This window comes from Lissotriton helveticus, chromosome 6 (assembly GCF_964261635.1).
Source record: "Lissotriton helveticus chromosome 6, aLisHel1.1, whole genome shotgun sequence".
In the NCBI taxonomy this organism is placed as follows: domain Eukaryota; kingdom Metazoa; phylum Chordata; class Amphibia; order Caudata; family Salamandridae; genus Lissotriton; species Lissotriton helveticus.
Window position 1 is genome coordinate 824,799,556 of NC_136067.1, and position 18,247 is coordinate 824,817,802.

General features: G+C 50.2%; 1 protein-coding gene across 1 annotated transcript in view; it reads right to left on the reverse strand.

Moving 5' to 3' along the window:
• AFG1L (AFG1 like ATPase) overlaps positions 1-18,247 on the reverse strand; it is a 562,248-nt gene that overhangs the window by 412,737 nt on the left and 131,264 nt on the right. The gene's annotated exons all lie outside the window — the stretch shown is intronic.

The following is an 18,247-nucleotide window of genomic DNA, read 5'->3' on the forward strand; positions in this document are numbered from 1 at the left end:
ACATGGGTAATACTCAACATCCCTAGCCGTAATGCCCTTGGCACCAAGGTTATAGTGTTAGAAATAAGTCTCTGAAACACCACAATTCATCACTAAAATATCTTTTGGAAATTCAGCCATTTTTCACCATCACCTTATGAGTTCTGAAAATACACACATTTTTCACTCGAATAGAGACTCTCAATTTTGGTATACATAAATGAATTCAAACAGCAAAAGCTTCTAATTAAGAAGTGTTGACTGCACACAGGAGAGCTACTTAAAGGCAACTACGAGAAGCTCAAGGGCTACTCGTTGGAGCAAAGTGAATTAGAAGGTCTTTGTCTAAGGTTCCCATACATAAAGAAAAGATATGGGACAACAGCTGCATGATATTCTTGTGCAGAGTATTAAAGTAGCCTGTGGGAAAATATATATACGATGGAGACAGCAAATATTCTGTTTAGAGTAAATATCACTGCCAGAGTGTTCTAATTTGTGATGAATACCGTTAGCATTTTTAAACAAGTATTTACAATGCAATGGTCTCGGCATTATTAAAGGTAGAGCTATTGGCATTGCTCATGACATTATTTTTCTTTTTTTTTTAAAACATAAATAAATGGTATTGTCATTTACAATGGCAATAGGTGAGCATTAGAGAGTAGTAGAGAGTATTCGCGGACACAGAGCCCCACACACAGAAAGCCACACACAGAGAGCCCCACGCACACACACACAGAACCCCATGCACACACACAAGCAGCCCCACGCACACACACAAGCAGCCCCACGCACACACACAAGCAGCCCTACGCACACACACAAGCAGCCCCACACACACACAAGCAGCCACACACGCACAAGCAACCCCACACACAAGCAGCCACACACACAAGCAGCCCCACACACACACACACACGCAGCCACACACACAAGCAGCCCCACACACACAAGCAGCCCCCCACACACACACACAGGCAGTCCCACACACACACACACAAGCAGCCCCCCCACACACACAGACACACGCAGCCCCACACACACAAGCAGCCCCCCACACACACACACAAGCAGCCACACACACACACAAGCAGCCCCCCACACACACACACACGCAGCCCCACACACACACAAGCAAACCCCACACTCAAGCAGCCACACACACACACACACACACACAAGCAGCCCACACACACGCAGCCACACACACAAGCAGCCCCACACACACACACAAGCAGCCCCACACACACACAAGCAGTCCCCCACACACACACAAGCAGCCCCACGCACACACACAAGCAGCCCCACGCACACACACACAAGCAGCCCCACGCGCACACACAAGCAGCCCCACGCGCACACACAAGCAGCCCCACGCACACAAGCAGCCCCACACACACAAGCAGCCCCACACACACACAAGCAGCCCCCACACACACACACAAGCAGCCACACACACACAAGCAGCCCCACACACACACAAGCAGCCCCCACACACACACACAAGCAGCCACACACACACAAGCAGCCACACACACAAGCAGCCCCACACACACACACAAGCAGCCCCACACACACACAAGCAGTCCCACACACACAAGCAGTCCCACACACACAAGCAGCCCCCCCCACACACACACACGCAGCCCCCCCCACACACACACACGCAGCCCCCCCCACACACACACACACACACACACACACAGCCCCACACACACACACACACACACACAAGCAGCCCCACACACACACACAAGCAGCCCCACAAACACACACAAGCAGCCCCACACACACACACAAGCAGCCCCACACACACACACAAGCAGCCCCACACAAACACACAAGCAGCCCCACACAAACACACAAGCAGCCCCACACACACACAAGCAGCCCCACACACACACAAGCAGCCCCACACACACAAGCAGCCACACACACACAAGCAGCCACACACACACACACACAAGCAGCCCCACACACACACACACACACACTTAAATCTGAGCTCTTGCTCTCACAGATTGTTTGCAATTTAAAATCTGTTTGTTTACTGCCAACACATCAAAGAAAATATGCCGCTTTTGGTTTATTCAAAGCACACATTGTGATATGGAGATCGCGTTTAGCATGTTTTTTTTAGAGGCGATAAACACTCTCAACGGAATCAAATAGGAAGACAGGACTGTGTTGCGGGGAATCTACCTTTAGGGCCCCGGGCTGTTGACACGTTGGGGTCTGCGGTACTTAAACAACGGCTGATCAGATTTAAGACAATACTCTTTAAAGGGATCCCCTGAAGATAGCACCTCTTGGGGTAGCGGCGCCATTTAACTAAGTGCATCTGTTAGTAGCAGACAGTCATAGACATAAGGAAGGAAGCCTGCTCGCGAGACAGTTTATTTGGTATTTCAGCCTCCGCGTCAGTGCTCTGTTTGATTTCTCCGAGAGTAAATCACTCAGTCGGAAATAGAAATCTGTGCCAGCGGTCCCATAAAACTGCCTCTCAAGCAGGTCTTTTAGTTTGTGAAGGGCAAAACACCTGCCCCAGTTGCAAAATGACCACAGGTGGGAGCTGGCTCGGTTCCCACTGCACTTGTGACTAAGCGGAATAAAGCGCAGCTAAAAAATTTAATTGCTCCTCTTAAAAAAAAACAGAAAGAGGAAAACAGTGGGACTTGCACATTTTCGAGAATAGAGCACAACACTCGAACTCTGCAGCGTGCCTGCTCTTCGTGCACAGCAGTGTTTTAAGAGCTTTACGCCCAATAAAATGTAATAGAAGAGACTTTACTTGGGATATGAGGCAAGTAAGAGGAAACACAGCCGAAAATAGAGCCCCCTTTTGAGGCCCTCCAAAAAAAAACTGGGGGGGCTCAGCCCCCCACAGACATCCCTCCCCCACACTTAAAGCCCTGTAGCTATGTATCAGTCACATAAAACGGTTATGCGGTTTATGGACATGCCTTCGTAAGTGCAGCCATGTCAAGATTCCCAGGTCCATGTGTGATGTGCTGCATCAGCCCAGGTATTTCCTTTGAATTCTGGGACTTGCAGTCTTGTTCATTTCATTATAAATCAGGACTACACGTCCCAGAATTCAAAGGAAAAAGTCTGGACTGGAGCACTACACCCACACGGTCCTAGGAAACTTAGCAGCTGTGTAATTGGGTCCCGTGTATACTTATGTCCTGGGAGAGGCACAGCTGGGGGGGGGGTATCACTCAACTATTTGGTCCCATGTATGTCTAACACATGTTTGGGGACATGCATCGCTGGATTTAGTGTCATGCACATTTCTTTGGGGGGGTCTTCAGTGGTTTAGCCCCTTATATGTTTTTGGCGTGGGGGAGGGCGGAGCGGGATGCACTGGAGTGCAGTTGTGTCTCTCCTCTCTGGTCCTTGTGTTCTGTTCTCATAGAGACGGGGGCAGTGGGGGTGATAGTTCACGATTGTGACCCATGGTTGTATTAGCGGGTCTCGTTGGTGGGGGCCCTTTAACAAATGCCCCCCTCCTCTGGAATGGGGCTCCGGCAAGCCACACTCACTGGCGGTGTGTTCTGGATCCGGGGTAGAGGGCGTTTTCCCTGGACAAGAAGAGAGGAAAACAGGGAAGAGGAGGGAGAGATATTCTGATACATATATTTATGGGAAAAGGGGGCCGACGGAGGGGAAGAACTGGTGTACACAAGAGAGAAAGACAGCGATAGAGTGGCGGGAGAGTAGTAACATACAGGAGGGATGGGGAAATATGCATAGGTGGAGGAGAGAGAGCCACATGAAATGTGCAAGGGGAGAGAAAGGAGAGATATTGACACAAAGTACAGGGTGGAGGAAGGTCAGAGGGGAGACACAGGAGGGTGGAACACTGATACATAGATAAGAGGGAGTTAAGTGACAGGGTGAGAAAGGTCAGGAAAGAAGGGGGCACATAGAACATAAATAAGAGATATTTGAAATAATATATAGCAGGGAGAAAGGTTGAAATGGTAGTATATACACACTAGTGGGGGGAGCTGGGTCCAGAGAGAAGGGGAGAAAAGAAGGAGGAGGGGCGACCATATCATATATATTTATATAAAAGAGAAAGAGGGGCAGACAGGGAAATATACATGGGAGATAGTGTCAGCCAAGAAGATATAAAATATTTTCGCGATAGTATGGAGAAATAATGTCTGAAGGAGAGAGAAAAAACAGGGAGAATTATTCATCTCAACGTCAAAGAGTCACTGGGAAGACCTATAAAGAGAGGGGAGGTAATATATAGGAGATAAGAGACTAAGAGATGCGAAATATGTACAGGAGAGGGAGACACGAAGAGGCAGAAAGAATGTAAAATATATAGAGAATATAGCAAAAAGACAGAAAACCCTTGAACAGGGAGCAGAAGGAGGGAAAATATATACATACAGGAGTGCAAAGAGCGGGGGAGAAAAGAAGGAGAGAAACGGAGAAATGTTGATGTGAGATGCAGGGAAAGAGTGAGCGAATAAGAGAGAGTAAAGGTGAAGCGAGAGGGGCCACACTCAGGGCAGCGAGAGGAGAGGCGAGAGGTGGGGGTTAAATATTAATACAGAACGAAAGGGGAGAAATTAATCCCGGCAGTGAAGGGAGAGCCCGGCCCTCACCAGGCGGAGGCCGAGCCTGCGGAGAGAGGAGTAGGGCCGGATCTGACCGCAGGAGGAGAGGAGGCAGCAGCAGAGGCCGGAGCAGGAGCCCGGGCCGGGCCCAGGCACCATTCAACCCCCGGGGACCGCACAGGTGGGTGCCGGGGGCCCTGTGGGGCCGCGGCGGGAGGCGCCGGCACCTCTGTCTCCCACGCCACCGGCAGGACAGGTCGCTGCTGCGGGGGAGGGGAGCTGCGAGAGGCACGGGGACAGAGATGCGGGGTTGTGGGACAGGGACTCTGGGAGCCGGGGAGAGGTAGGGCAGCTGGGGGCAGCTAGAGGCGAGCCCGGGGGTCGGGACGCTCGGTGGTGGCACTGGGAGCCGGAGCCTGGGGGGGCAAGAGAGGTGGCTCTGCGGAGTTCGGGGAGATGGGGGGGGATCTGACAGCCAGAGAGATCGGGGCCCTGGGAGTTGGGAAACGATGTGATGTGCCAAAATGTTAAAAATTTCTCTAAGAACCTATCCATCCTTCCAACGTCAGTGAATCCAGAACCTATCGAAAGACTCCTCCATAATGACTCTCCAATCTAATTTGCAAATTGGCCAGAGTGGGGACTTGCGAGTGTGCGCGTATTTAGTGTTTCATGTGGGAGGTGCGGTGCAAGGGAGGGGGGGAGGGGGGAGGGGGGGGGGGGGGGTGTTGGTTCGAATGTTTTACTGATCCTCAGGGTCTGCCCTCACCAGCAGCTTGTGTACCTATAATCTGTAATTTGTCTGAATACTGCTTGTGGGGGGTTCGTCCTCTGGGTGCTAAATTCTCAATACAATTTGTTGTAAAAAAAAATTGGCTCTAAGAAATGCCCTTGTAAAAATGTTTACTAAAAGGGTCTTAGGACATGGTTAAAAACACAGGTGGGCTATAGTGATGGTAAATATTGTACTTCAATAGCCCTAGAACTTTAGGTCAACTAGTTTCAGCCTTCTACGAGGTTCGTGAGGCTTTCATCAGGACCAGTGTGAAGTAGCTAAAAAGGTGGAGTAGCACAAAGGTGCAAGTATCAGCATATGTTCTAAAGTGTGCTCTGAGTGTAGTGGGTACGTTGTACTTACGGACCCATCAAGGTAGGTATTTTAACTCCATGTTATACAGACAAAACTGATCCTGCCAAGGGGAGCCTCCTATAGTCACACATTTGTCAAGGAAAGGCTTCCTCCTTTCAAACCTGCATTGCTCTTGGTCAGGATCTCACCGGCGAGATCCTGCTTCACAGTGGTATACACCACAAAAAGTAGATTAAAAGCACAATAATTTGGAGAAATGGGCTACCTCTTTGAAAATGCCAAAACTGTGGTACAAAACATTGGTTTTTTTGTTCAGCTCTGCATGATCCTGAAAGCTGGGAAGATAGTGACCTTAGCACAGCAAACCCTTTGTTGGTGCCATTTTTATGTGAAAAAAACCCACATTTTTTGCGGAGCACTTCTTTTCTATTTTTCCCCAAAACTCAAGATTTCGCTATATTTTGGCTTTTGGCTTTCCAGGGGAATCCATAAACCCTGGGTATCTTTGGAATCCCATGGGCGTTGGAAAAAAGGATGAACATTTTGTGTGGATAGCTTGTGTGGAAAAAAGGTTATTGGGGCCTAAGCACAAACTACCCCAAATAGCCAACAAAAAGGGCTTAGCATTATAGGGTGTAAAGGCATAGCAGCGAATGAGTTAAGATGATATTGCTTAGCACACTTGCTTGCACACTGACCCATTCTTTCAGGAGAGCAGAACAATGTTGAAGGCCTAAACGATGGGTGAAAAACGACGATTCTGAACACCTCAACTGTTAGTCACATACATTTTAAATAAATTAATTCAACTCTTGCATGTTTAAAATTGTGAAACAAAAACACCTCGAGTGTAACTGAGTCAAAATTCAATGTACGTCTATTATGACCAGGCCTTACTGACATCCCTCTTTCCATTGGTACAAGAAGTTGATTCATGACTCATTAACTTACCCTCTATCCTATTCTAGGCTCCAAAATCAGACTACTGCAAAAACATTAATTGCTTAAGAGTGCAGCAGTACAAAGATTAGTTTATTTAGCCAAAATTCCAAAAACATTAATCCGGAAACTGGAGAGTATTTGCCCAGTGCTGTTTCAAAAGAATTGTTTGGGTGACAGAGAAAAAAAAATAGCTGTAGAGTAAGGCAGGCATTCTGTTTTTGTGTGTAATAACTCCTAAAGACAGTAGCCGGACAAATGTTGCATGAAGAGCCTTTTTGATACTGCTGGTGAGTGGGATAAAAGGACGACTGGCTTGAATAGAACTGGTAACCGTCATCTCCATTTCAAGGAGAACAAGCATTGGTGTAGCCAATAGGTTTCACCTTTGGAACCTTATAAGGGTTTAGACTGAAGAGCTACATGATTACTACACACTGGGTCATGCAGTGTGATTCAGGAATACATGCTTGCCTCGTGAAATATTTATGGATACATTCCAAGGCTTTTTAACGACCAAAAGAAAGACAGGTGCCTCAATGCAAGTCAACAGCACTATAACATTCTGTGTGCGGCCATCTTGAAGCTGTTTACTTGATAAATGTACAAAAAATGGAGCATATACTAATACCTTGTAGTAAAAAGTAACAAGAGCAACCGGATGCTGAGAGTGCTTTAAAAGGGAAGAAAGCGTGAGGAGTGAAGATGTTAGGCAGCGTCCAAATTAACAATGCAATACTTTTTTCTTCCAAAAATGTCTAAAGTAGTTATTACATGGAACTTTTTGAATGTGAAAATGCAGGAGTGCCACTTGCGATCAGACACCAGTAAGGAGAAAGCTAGTCTTTTTGGAAAGGACAACACTGGCGAGCCATGCTGCATTGCAACACAATGCCAGCCAGTCCTGTATTTAGCTTTTGTGGCCCTCAAGCTGCCTTCTCCTGTACTGCATAGTCTCGACTGGCCTGCCCCATTACCAAGGAAACCAGGATTTAGTCATGAAAAATCCGAGAGAGGACGAGTAAGCTATCCATGCTTGTGCCAAATAAGTATCTGCAATTGGGACAGACTTATAACATCACGAACATACAATGGCTTGGCCAATCACAGAGTGACACACACTTCCGTAGGTCAACACTGAGGAGTGTAGAATTGGGGCGAAAAGGAGTCAAGAGTGACGGTATTACGAGAGCGTTTGCGGCAAGATAATGATGATGATGCAAAAGGAATTGTGCTGGGCAGAAGAATGACCTTATAAAAACAACTCCTCCCTAATATCCATAGCTTGTTTAAAAAAAAAACATGACATGCCTTGCCTTCCCTTGGGATCATCATAGCCTCAGGCAGCTTCTTGACAAAGGGAAACAACTCATGGAGCAGGGATAGAAAGTCCACATAGCTTTTGACCGCTCCCAACGACCAGTTTCCACATAGGTGCCAAGTTTTTACTCTGCATATGTATGACATTTTCAGGTGTTCAGCGTGTTTATATGTAAAGGATTAAATGCCATATCTGACATTTTAAGAGATATTAGACTAAGGCCCTTTTACCTTTGCAAGGAAATCTGTTTCAGACATGTACCTTTTTGTTCAATTTCATGGTCTAGACTGAGCCTTCGAACAGTCACAATGCTAAATAGGTTCTTACATATTATCATAGACCAACTTTAGTTTTCAATTATGTTCACCCCTTAAAGAATCTGATGAAATAGATGAAGGCAAGGGTACCTAATCCCTCTGACAGCAAGGAGTCATAAGGACCATCATCTGAATGCATGATGACATATCCATGCTCCTACCTTGGCAGCACTGCCGCCTATGCAGATGTCCTTTTGCTGAGGAATGATGCCTTCTTCCTGCTGGAGGGTAGATGAGACTGAGGGACCACCCATCTTGGTTTATAGAGGAGAGCTATTGCTATCTAATTTGAGATCAGAGAAATCCGGCAAGTAATGGCCAGCATCAGTAAGATCACCAGGGGGGGCGTGGCTTGGACGTTGATGTAGGCGGCAGCAGACTCCAGAGCTCCTCCGCGGCCGCCTTTCTCCCGCACATATCCTGACGATAATTCCGGGTCCCCAACCCCGGAAAATACTCCCCAGCACCCCGTGCCTTGGATACGTGGGGGCACACGGCGATCTGGGCGCTAGGGGCAGAGCGGCAGTACTTTGCTAGAACCCGGGGTGGCTGAGCTGGGGGCTCGCATAATGGCGGTCGGAGGCATGAAATTGGACGCCTGACCGGAGCCCCCTCGCTGAATGCTGCGACCCCCATGGGGCTTGAGACGGTGAGCGGAGGACGTGGGACCAGTCCAGCAGCTGGCAGAACGAGTTGTTAGCTGGTACAGGGGGCCGGAGCCCTTAGAGAAGGTGACTGTTGGAAGCCTGACTGACCCCAAGATGGCGGCGCCCACGTGGAATTTACAAGAGAGCTGTGAGATGGGATTTTCAGGGTGAGCGGCCTTGGGAGGTGCCGGACAGCGGACTGGAGCGGAGCCTGGGGGAAGAGTGATTAGACCAGAGGAAAGGGAGCCCCTGCCTGCTGATATCTGAGGAGTTCCACGGGAGCGAGTACAGCTCTTCATTGAAAGTGTGGTATGGCGAGTGGATTGGGACTGTGCCCCCTAACTCTGTGCTTGTGAGGGGTTCGGGTGCGTGAGGAGTGGGACCCTGTGGCTGACGTGGACGGCCTTTGTGCAGGCGCGGAGGGTCCGCAGTGAGAGTGCCTGTACCGGCGGCTGACACCGTGGAACAGAGAGCCTGAAGAGGTGATTTGGGCCGTGGGTGTGGAATACCACTGAATGCTGGCGCAGTAAACAGTAGGTACGTGGCCTTCCTGGATGCGCCCGACACAGGAGGGGTGCACGTGGCAGGGTCCTGAGAGAGCCGGCTTGAGGGCGCACTGGAGACTGCTCTCCCCCACGGGCTGACAACTGACTGGGCCCTGGGAGCATCGGCGGCGGAGGCACGGACTTGGGGTGGCGACAGGCCACTGGACGCGGCTGCGCTGCAGGAGACCCTTCTGGAGCAGACACTTCTCAATGCAGGGGGCCCCCATTTGATCTCGTTGGTCTCTGGCTGGAGATAGCGGTGTGATGAAGCGGCGAGAGACACCTGGCCGGAAGGGGTCGTGTCTCGCAGGAGCAGACCGACGGCGTTGGCGGAGACATCGGGGACGGGCCCTGAGACGTTACTACTGAGCTACACCTTCAGGCATCGTGAGTACAAGATTCCGCCTGCACGAGACTTAGTATTGAAGTGTGGCCCCGGTTCGGTACTGACTGCTGCGAGTGTTACTAGGCCTTGGGACTGAGTTCCACGGCTTGACACTTGCTACTCAATCTAAGATGGCCCGCGGAAATAGGAAAAAAGGGTATGAGACGCTTCGGCTTGACGATCCGGGGCACCCTGTGGAGGAGGAGGATGTGGCGAGTGAGTCTGGTGGCACTGCGCAGACGGGAGATCCCTCCCTGAGTGATATCATGCACGCAATTGTCGCCTCGAGGGAGGCCTTGGAAAAACGAATTGACTCCATAGGATCTGATTTGTCCCTGCTGAAGGATGACCACAAAAAAGTGAAGGACCGGGTGGCGACTACGGAGACGACCTTGAAGGCAGTCCAGGGTGAAGTTGAGGCCCTAAAGAAGTCATCGACTGAAGTGGTGCAGAGGGTCCGAATGCTGGAGATTCGCGCGGAGGACAGCGAAGGGCGTTCTCGACGCAACAACCTCCGCATAGTGGGTATTCCGGAGCGGGAGACGGGCTCGGATGCGGTGCCTGGTTGAGGGCAGAGGTGGCCCCGGAGGGTCTCTCCCCCTTTTATGCTTTGGAACGGGCCCACAGGGTTCCGGCGCGACCGCCTAGTACTGGGGCCCAGCCTCGCCCAATGGTGGGGAGACTACTTCACTACAGAGACCGGGATCATATCCTCCAGAAAGCCAGAGAGCTTCAGAATCTCTGCATCAGAAACAGTAAAATGATGATCTTCCCGGATTTCACCAGGGATGTTCAACGCCAAAGGGCCTCCTTTGTGGCGGTAAAACGGAAACTGAGGGCGCTGCAGCTTCCTTATGCTATATTGTTCCCGGCCCGATTGCGGGTCGCTGCTGAGGGGTGCTCGCACTTCTTCCTCACGCCGCAGGCGGCCTGGGACTGGTTAGAGGCCCGAGGGGAGTCTGGCGGACGCACCTCAACTATGGCCACTGCTAGACGTCGATCCCCAGTCACGACACCGATGCAACGACCCATCTCACCGGCAGGATGGAGACAAGAAAGGGACAAGGCGGTGATGGCAGTGGCGGCCATAAGCAAGGGAGACATCAGCCCGTCCAGCAACATGTCAGAACACATGAGGAGTGGAGACCTGAACCCTGGGTCGAGCAGCAGCGCTCATGGCATGTCGGAGCCAGACTTGCCGGTGGTCACTCCACAAACAGCAGACGGAGTGTTTGGCTGAGGGAACTGTAAAGGTGATGTGGCAGCCGACCTGAGGTACCGGGGACGTGTGGTGGTCCTGCAATGACATATGAAGTAAGATGGGCGGGGGGTTTGTGGTTACTCTGGTATCCTGTCATGGGGCCCTGGAGCAAGGACGTGCACTCTTGGGAGAGGGCGGTGGGAGGGAGGTTCCGGGATTTTGGGTACACGTTCCAAGTAGCCTGCCTTGAATTGGAATCTATGCGTATTGATGTTTTGGGTTTGGATGAGGGTGCCATGTTGGAAGCCTGTCCTGGGGAGGGGGAGTTGGGGAAGTTTTGGTCGCCTTGTTAATGGGGTAAGGGTAACAGGAGTTAGGCGTGTCGGGGTAGTGATTGAGTTGGATCGTCAACTAGTACATGGCAGCAATGGGACCCCCATTAGGGTACACATGTCTCACGTGGAATGTCAGGGGTATGCGCACTATGCATAGGCGCCATAAAATACACTCTTATTTGATTAGAGGAGGTGTTCATATCGCCTTTCTTCAGGAGACGCACCTTTTGGCGAACGAGGGGAAGGTCTACTACACTGGGTTTTCGGCCTATGCGAGGGGGGTAGTCATCTGGATACGGGCGGGGGTTCCTTTTCAATGTACATCACAGCTGACTGACCCGGAGGGCAGATATGTAGTAGTGCGAGGGAAACTGGATGGTAGACACCTAACATTGGGATGTCTGTATGCCCCAAATGTGGAACAGCCTGCTTTCTTTGCTTCCCTTTCCCAAACCCTGGCTTCAGTGCTGGTAGGCCCTTTACTAGCTGGAGGGGATTTTAATTGGGTCACAGATGTTGCCCTTGATCGTTCACACCCCCCATTACCAAATGCACCGGCACACAAACTAGCAGCTGCGCGTTCCACCTGGCAGCGTCAATGGGGTTTGGTAGACACCTGGAGATCTCAGCACCCAACGGAGAGGGATTATTCCTTTTTCTCTGCCCTCCATGAGTTGCATGTCCGTATAGATGCCTTCCTGTGTTCCCCTGAAGTACATGGCGAGATCTACACTAGTGAGTATCTTGCTCGCACGGTCTCTGACCATAACCCACTGCTGGCTCGGATGAGTTGGGCGCGAGTGCGCCCTAAAATTCCTACCTGGAGACTGTGCCCGGTGGCACTTGAGGGTCAGGTGTTTAGGACAACTATAGCCTCAAGTATAGCCGATTACTTGCAGATTAATGAGAGGACTGCGGGATCGGACGCCATTGAATGGGATGCCTTCAAAACAGTGGTGCGTGGAAAGTGCATTGCTACGGTCTCGGGAGTTAGGAAGACATTACTGCGGGAAGTCCAGCGGGAGGATGAGAGGGTGCGCACCCTGGAGAGGGAGAGACCAGAATGCCCGGATCAGCAGGAGGCATTATCGGAGGCCAGGGAGGCGGCAGCGGCAACGGTGGAACGCCTCTGCTGTTTTGACCATAAGGCGTACCTTACGCGGGCGCATTCGGAACAGGACAAAACGGGGGCCCTTCTGGCCTGGTTGGCCAACCCGGCTCGCAGGGGTTAGGTTATATTGGAGATCAGAGACCAAGCAGGCGCGGCCCATTTTGATCAAAGCAGCATAAATTACCTGTTCTTCGATTATAATACAGAGCTCTACCGCAGCAGAGTCCTGCCCTCGGAAGACTACTTCCAGAGATTTTTTGGAGAGTTGTGCTTACCGGAGTTGGAGGAGGACGAGGCGAAGTTACTGGGTGGCGACATTGAGGTGAGGGAAGTGAGGGTAGCCATTAAAAGCATGGTTCCGGACAAAACGCCAGGATCAGATGGATTACCGGTGGAGTTCTATCTTACTTACATCGACCTACTAGCTCCCCGACTGGCGTGGCTGTACAACGAAGCTAAGAGGCTGGGCAGGTTACCAGGTTCTACTAGGGAGGCGATCATTATCCCGTTATTAAAACCAGGCAAGCAGCCATGAGATAGGTCGGCATATCGCCCACTGTCTATGCTCAACCTGGATTATAAGATCCTAAGTAAAATACTGGCGACGCGGTTGCTCCCCCACATGACTACGCTGATCCACGTAGACCAATCCGGGTTCATCCCGGCACGTAACACTGCGCTTAATATTCGGCGGCTTCTTTATATCTTGGAGGGTGACACCTATGACGAGAGCGAAGCGGCAGTATTCGCTATCGACATTGAAAAAGCCTTCGACAGCTTGGAGTGGAACTACCTCTTTTGGGTCATGAACAAGATGGAGCTGGGCTCAGAGTTTGTGAAGTGGACGGCGCTATTGTATAAGGACGCAACGGCCAGGGTTAAGACGGGGGGAGTAATTTCGGAGACCTGTGTGGTGGGTAGGGGCACGCGCCAGGGTTGCCCCCTCTCGCCTTTATTGTTTGCTATAGCGGTGGAGCCTTTGGCGGCGCATGCTCGATCGGGACGGGCATATCAGGGGTTGGATGTGTACAGGCAAGTGCATCACATTGCGCTATACGCGGATGATCTTTTGATGTTTCTGGCGGACACCGGTGACTCCCTACGGGGAGCGAAAGCCCTGCTGAAAGCGTGGAGCACAGTGGCTGGACTGAAGGTCAATTGGGCGAAGTCGTGCCTGTTCCCAACCCGGGAGCGTAGAGAGTCCCACCTTCCTCTGAGGTGGTAACCTGGGAGGAGAGATGCCTCCCTTACTTGGGTACAGCAATCTACCATGACAAGAAAGACATGCTGGTAGGCAACGTGGGGAAGGCAATTAGGGGCGCTCAGACAAATTTTTACTTCTGGGGCACGCTTCTGCTATCCGTAGTGGGGAGAGTGGCACTCCTCAAGATGGTGACCCTCCCGAGACTGCTGTATTTTTTTAGGGCTCTCCCGCTCTGGATCCCGGCGAGTTACTTCAAAAAACTACGGATGATGGTCAATGGATTTCTGTGGGGGGCGGGACGGCACAGGGTGGCGCTGAAGACACTTATGAGGCCCAGGGCCGAGGGAGGACTAGCAGTCCCGGATTATGAGACATACTACTTGGCGGCGCAGCTGCAGTGGCTCACGCAGTGGGTAGTGAGGGCCTCGGAGAGATAGGGGAGTCCGGGGAACCGGCGGGCCCTGTGCAGGTGTTGTCACGCATAGTTCTGAACCTCCCGATGGGAGATCTGCATCTCTCTCAGGAATTTGACACGGCTAGGAAATGCTGGGGTAGGTACCTACGGAGAGGGGGGATAAAGATCTCTTATGCCCCCGAGATCCCGCTGAAAATGTGCAGGGTGCTACCTTACGGAGGGTCATGGCAAAGGTTGGAGGCCTGGGAGCAACAGGGACTTGGTACCATAGGTGACTTGTATGAAGACGGCTCGTTGTTACCCTTTGACCTTCTAAGTGACCGTTTTGAGCTACCCAGGGGTGACTTTTTGGTGCATGCTGCGTTGACAACGGCGATTCGCAAACATTGGAACATGGGCTTGACGGAACCTCCAACGGCAATGGGATGCCAATATGTAATGGTGGCTGTGGGGACAGTCAAAGCTGTCACGTGCCTATACCGGCGTATGACCGAGGAGACTCTGGCCCCTCTGCTAGCCCTCAAAGCTAAATGGGAACTGGATATTGAACAGGAGACCCCGGACGCAGCATGGCATGGAATAGTGGAAAGGGCTTGGAAGGGAACGCGCAATGCTAGATTTCAGCTGGTGCATTTCCATATCCTCCACAGAGCATATCTGACTCCCTGCCCACGGTGCCCGGCGGAGATAGCCGATTTCCCACACATGTTCTGGTCCTGTCCAGCACTGGGCTCCTACTGGCAGGGGGTGACGGAGATATTACGGGAGGTTACAGACCGGGACTCACATAACACTATGGCGCACTGCATCCTACATTGGTTCCCCCACACCGCAAAGAACAAAATCACTAGTAAATTTCTTGTCCTGGGTTTGCTCTTAGCGAAAAGGAACATAACATCCCAATGGAAGGCGCCTAGGGAACCCAGTGTAGGGAAATGGAAAGCGGAATTCTGTAAGTGGGCCCAATGTGAAGGGACAGTTCGGTTGCAAGTGGCACTTAGAACGGGCAACGAACGGGCACTGGACAGAGCGAGGGTCTGGGAACGGTTGGTTTTCGAACTCACACTCCCGGAGACAGAGGACGAGAGATCCCCCGCACATAGTCCGAGGTCGCGTCTCACCATAGCGCAATCTGGGGACTAAGGGGCGGATGAAATATGTGTCGTTACCCCTTCCTGGGAAGGTGGGACTCATTATGTGCTCACTCACATTAGACCCTTACTAGTTAGACATGGTGGAGCTGACTACGCTTCCAGATAGGGATACCCCGACACGCCTGTGGGGGGAAGGGGGTTGTTTACGTTGGTTGAGATGGCGGGGTTTCTGGGTGGGGAGGGTGGGGGGGGCAAGAGGGAAGTGGGTGGGGAATATGAAGTGGGCCTGAAATCGAACGACAAGCACAGTGCGGGCCCGGAGCGATTGGAGATCAGAGAATATGGACTTCCTTCATGGACACTCATGATTTGCTTCTGTACTGTTATGGGGGACGGAGGGAACTATGTGAAGAAGGACATGGATGAGGTGCTCGGTTTTAATCAGTAAGATCACCAGATGACTCCATGCCACTAAGGATACTTCTCCTGCTTTAGATTTCTACTTAACAGTGCATTTATTCTATTTTGTAGTGCTGGAGCAGTGTGTTTTTTGTTACGTGGATTCATTTGGTAACTTTAGGCATCAGAAACAATGGTAAAGTCCTGCACCCGCTAGAGATACCCCAATACGTAGATGTGGCAGCAGGCCTAGTGGGAGTGGAACAGAGATGCATATTAAGACACAGTGGTCTTTTTCTGGCCCATATGAAAGTGATGCATGGGACTGGAGCAGCTGTAATGACAATAGCTAGAAGAGTGGTTGGGTCCACCTATGCTGTGTGCAGTCAAAGACCTCTTACAAGAAAATAAAAAGGCAGTGGCATTTGTATTCGATTTATTTTTCAATGTATTAATTAATTTCTTTTTGTTTTTCTTTTAGTGCCACTATCACTCTTCTACAGATGTTGTCAACACTTTTTAGAAATCCAGTCGTAACGCGCCTGAGTCAAGAATAATTTACTGCAATATCAACAGAAGTAAACAAGAAGGATTAACTCTTCGTTTGGTCTGAAGGAAATGTAAAATATTGTAAATTGTTTTATTTACCATCAGATCTGAATTCGCTATCACTCAAGGATGGGGTAGTATCTTGGCTCTCAGCCCCAGCCTGATACTGCCCCACCATGGTACTATTCACCTTACTAACAGAGGAAGAATGACTGGGCAAGGTACCCATTGTTATTCAAGCCTGACTTGCAGTTCACACACGGGTCTCAGAAGCAGGTGCTTAGATGACTGATCTATCTAACTTCTTAATGCAAAGGAAATTATGACAGCATTATTAGAAAATTCTTTAGAGAAGAGCATGGAATCTAAAAGAGAACGCTGCATCTAGCACATACTGGCAAGTTCACATTCTTGCTAGGCAATCTGAGTGATTCTAAAATGCAATCTAGTTGGCCCAAGACTAGAAACCTCCAGGAAGGATTCTAAGAGATGACAACAGTTACACAAATTTGCAAAGCCTTGGATGCTTACGGGTTGCTGCCGAACTCTGGTCCTACCTGCAAATTCTCAATAGGGGAAGTTTAAAAGTCCAGTGCACCATGCCGTGGCACGCAGCTAGTTCCTGGGAGGTGCCTGGATGCCAGACTTCCCATAGCACGTCGGGTTCAGGAGCCTGCTTGTCCAAGGGACTAACGTAAAACGAAAGTGCTGGAGAACGACGTGATTCAAGCACGGTGTTATGACAATCATGTCTCTGCAACCAAATCCGCAAAGAGCCCTCTAGGAGGTTACAGCCCAAAAACATAACCTGACAACACCCGACCTACTTGACTCAAGCAAGATACAAGAGGGGCAGTAGTTTCTAAGTACTGTACTATCAATGTGCATGAGCCACGTTTGCGTTGCAAGCTCTTTTTTTAAAGCTGCAGTGCAAGCGATTCCAGAGGTTGACTGGTAGAACTTAAATTGCATGACAATTTTTTTCAGTACAGTAATGTGGTGACAACATTCGTACGAATAGCTTTAACGTAGAAAAACGAGCAATCTTAGAAGAAGTATGGCCCCGATGAGGTAGACAAGACATAAGCCATGCGCGGCGTGTGGATGTTGTGAGGGCTGGCAGAGAGGGGCCTCAGAAGAGAGACTCAGGATCCAAAGCTCTATAGGTTTAAAGTGAAAGAGCTTGTTCTGTTGCGGATGCCTTTGCAAAGTGACTAGATTTACTACAGGCTCCGGAATCATTAAAAGAAGCAATATTGATGAAGTTAGTACATCACTGATACGCTCTGTATTTAGGCCAGCGCTCCTCGCTTTGGAGCCTTGAAATGGAGTAAAGCCCTATCAACATAACCAGTGCTCACCTCCTAACAGCACACTTCTACGTAATCAGGGGAACGCCCTTCCCATGCTCTCACAGTTCCTGATGTGAGGATCCCCATGCTTATCCAGTGCGAGTGTGAGGACTCCCCCTGCACTCTTGTGCATATGCTCAGAAGGAGACAATGTGATCACTTCCTGTAGCAAACTCAAGCAGTTCACCATTTTCTTTGCCTTCACTTTCTCCCTCAGGCAGCGTGGGCTGATATTGACCCATGTTTGCTGTACTCTCATTGGACGCAGGTCTGACAGGCTTTAGCTTGGGGGCAGACCGTTTTACATAGCACTTATTGAGAGCCAATGGAAAAGTTGAGTACACAGTGGAGGCGGTTGAGGAAACAAAAGGGAGAAAGGGGTTAAGCATGGGTGCACGGTGGAAGGGTAACTCAGTGAGAGAAACTGAGACAAACCCTCCAAATAATGCAGATTGTTTTGGAGAGAGGATGTGGCATGACAACCAGAGCTGCCAACTTTGGAACTGGGTTTAATTCATGTTGGCAGCTATTCCCGTGTCTTCACAACAACAACAAAAAAATGCAGAGACATGCCAATGTGAAAAATTTAAATAAAACAATGGCAAAAGCCAACAAAATGCTGTTGGTAGACTACATACGGAATGAAAATGACAATTGCCAATCTGTTCGGCAATCGAGACTGGTGAGGTGAACGCGCACAGGAAGCAAAGCAGACATTTCCAAAACACGGGCAGAAACAAAATAGTGCGCTCTACAAACCTCAATGCACAAAAAGGCAAGCCTA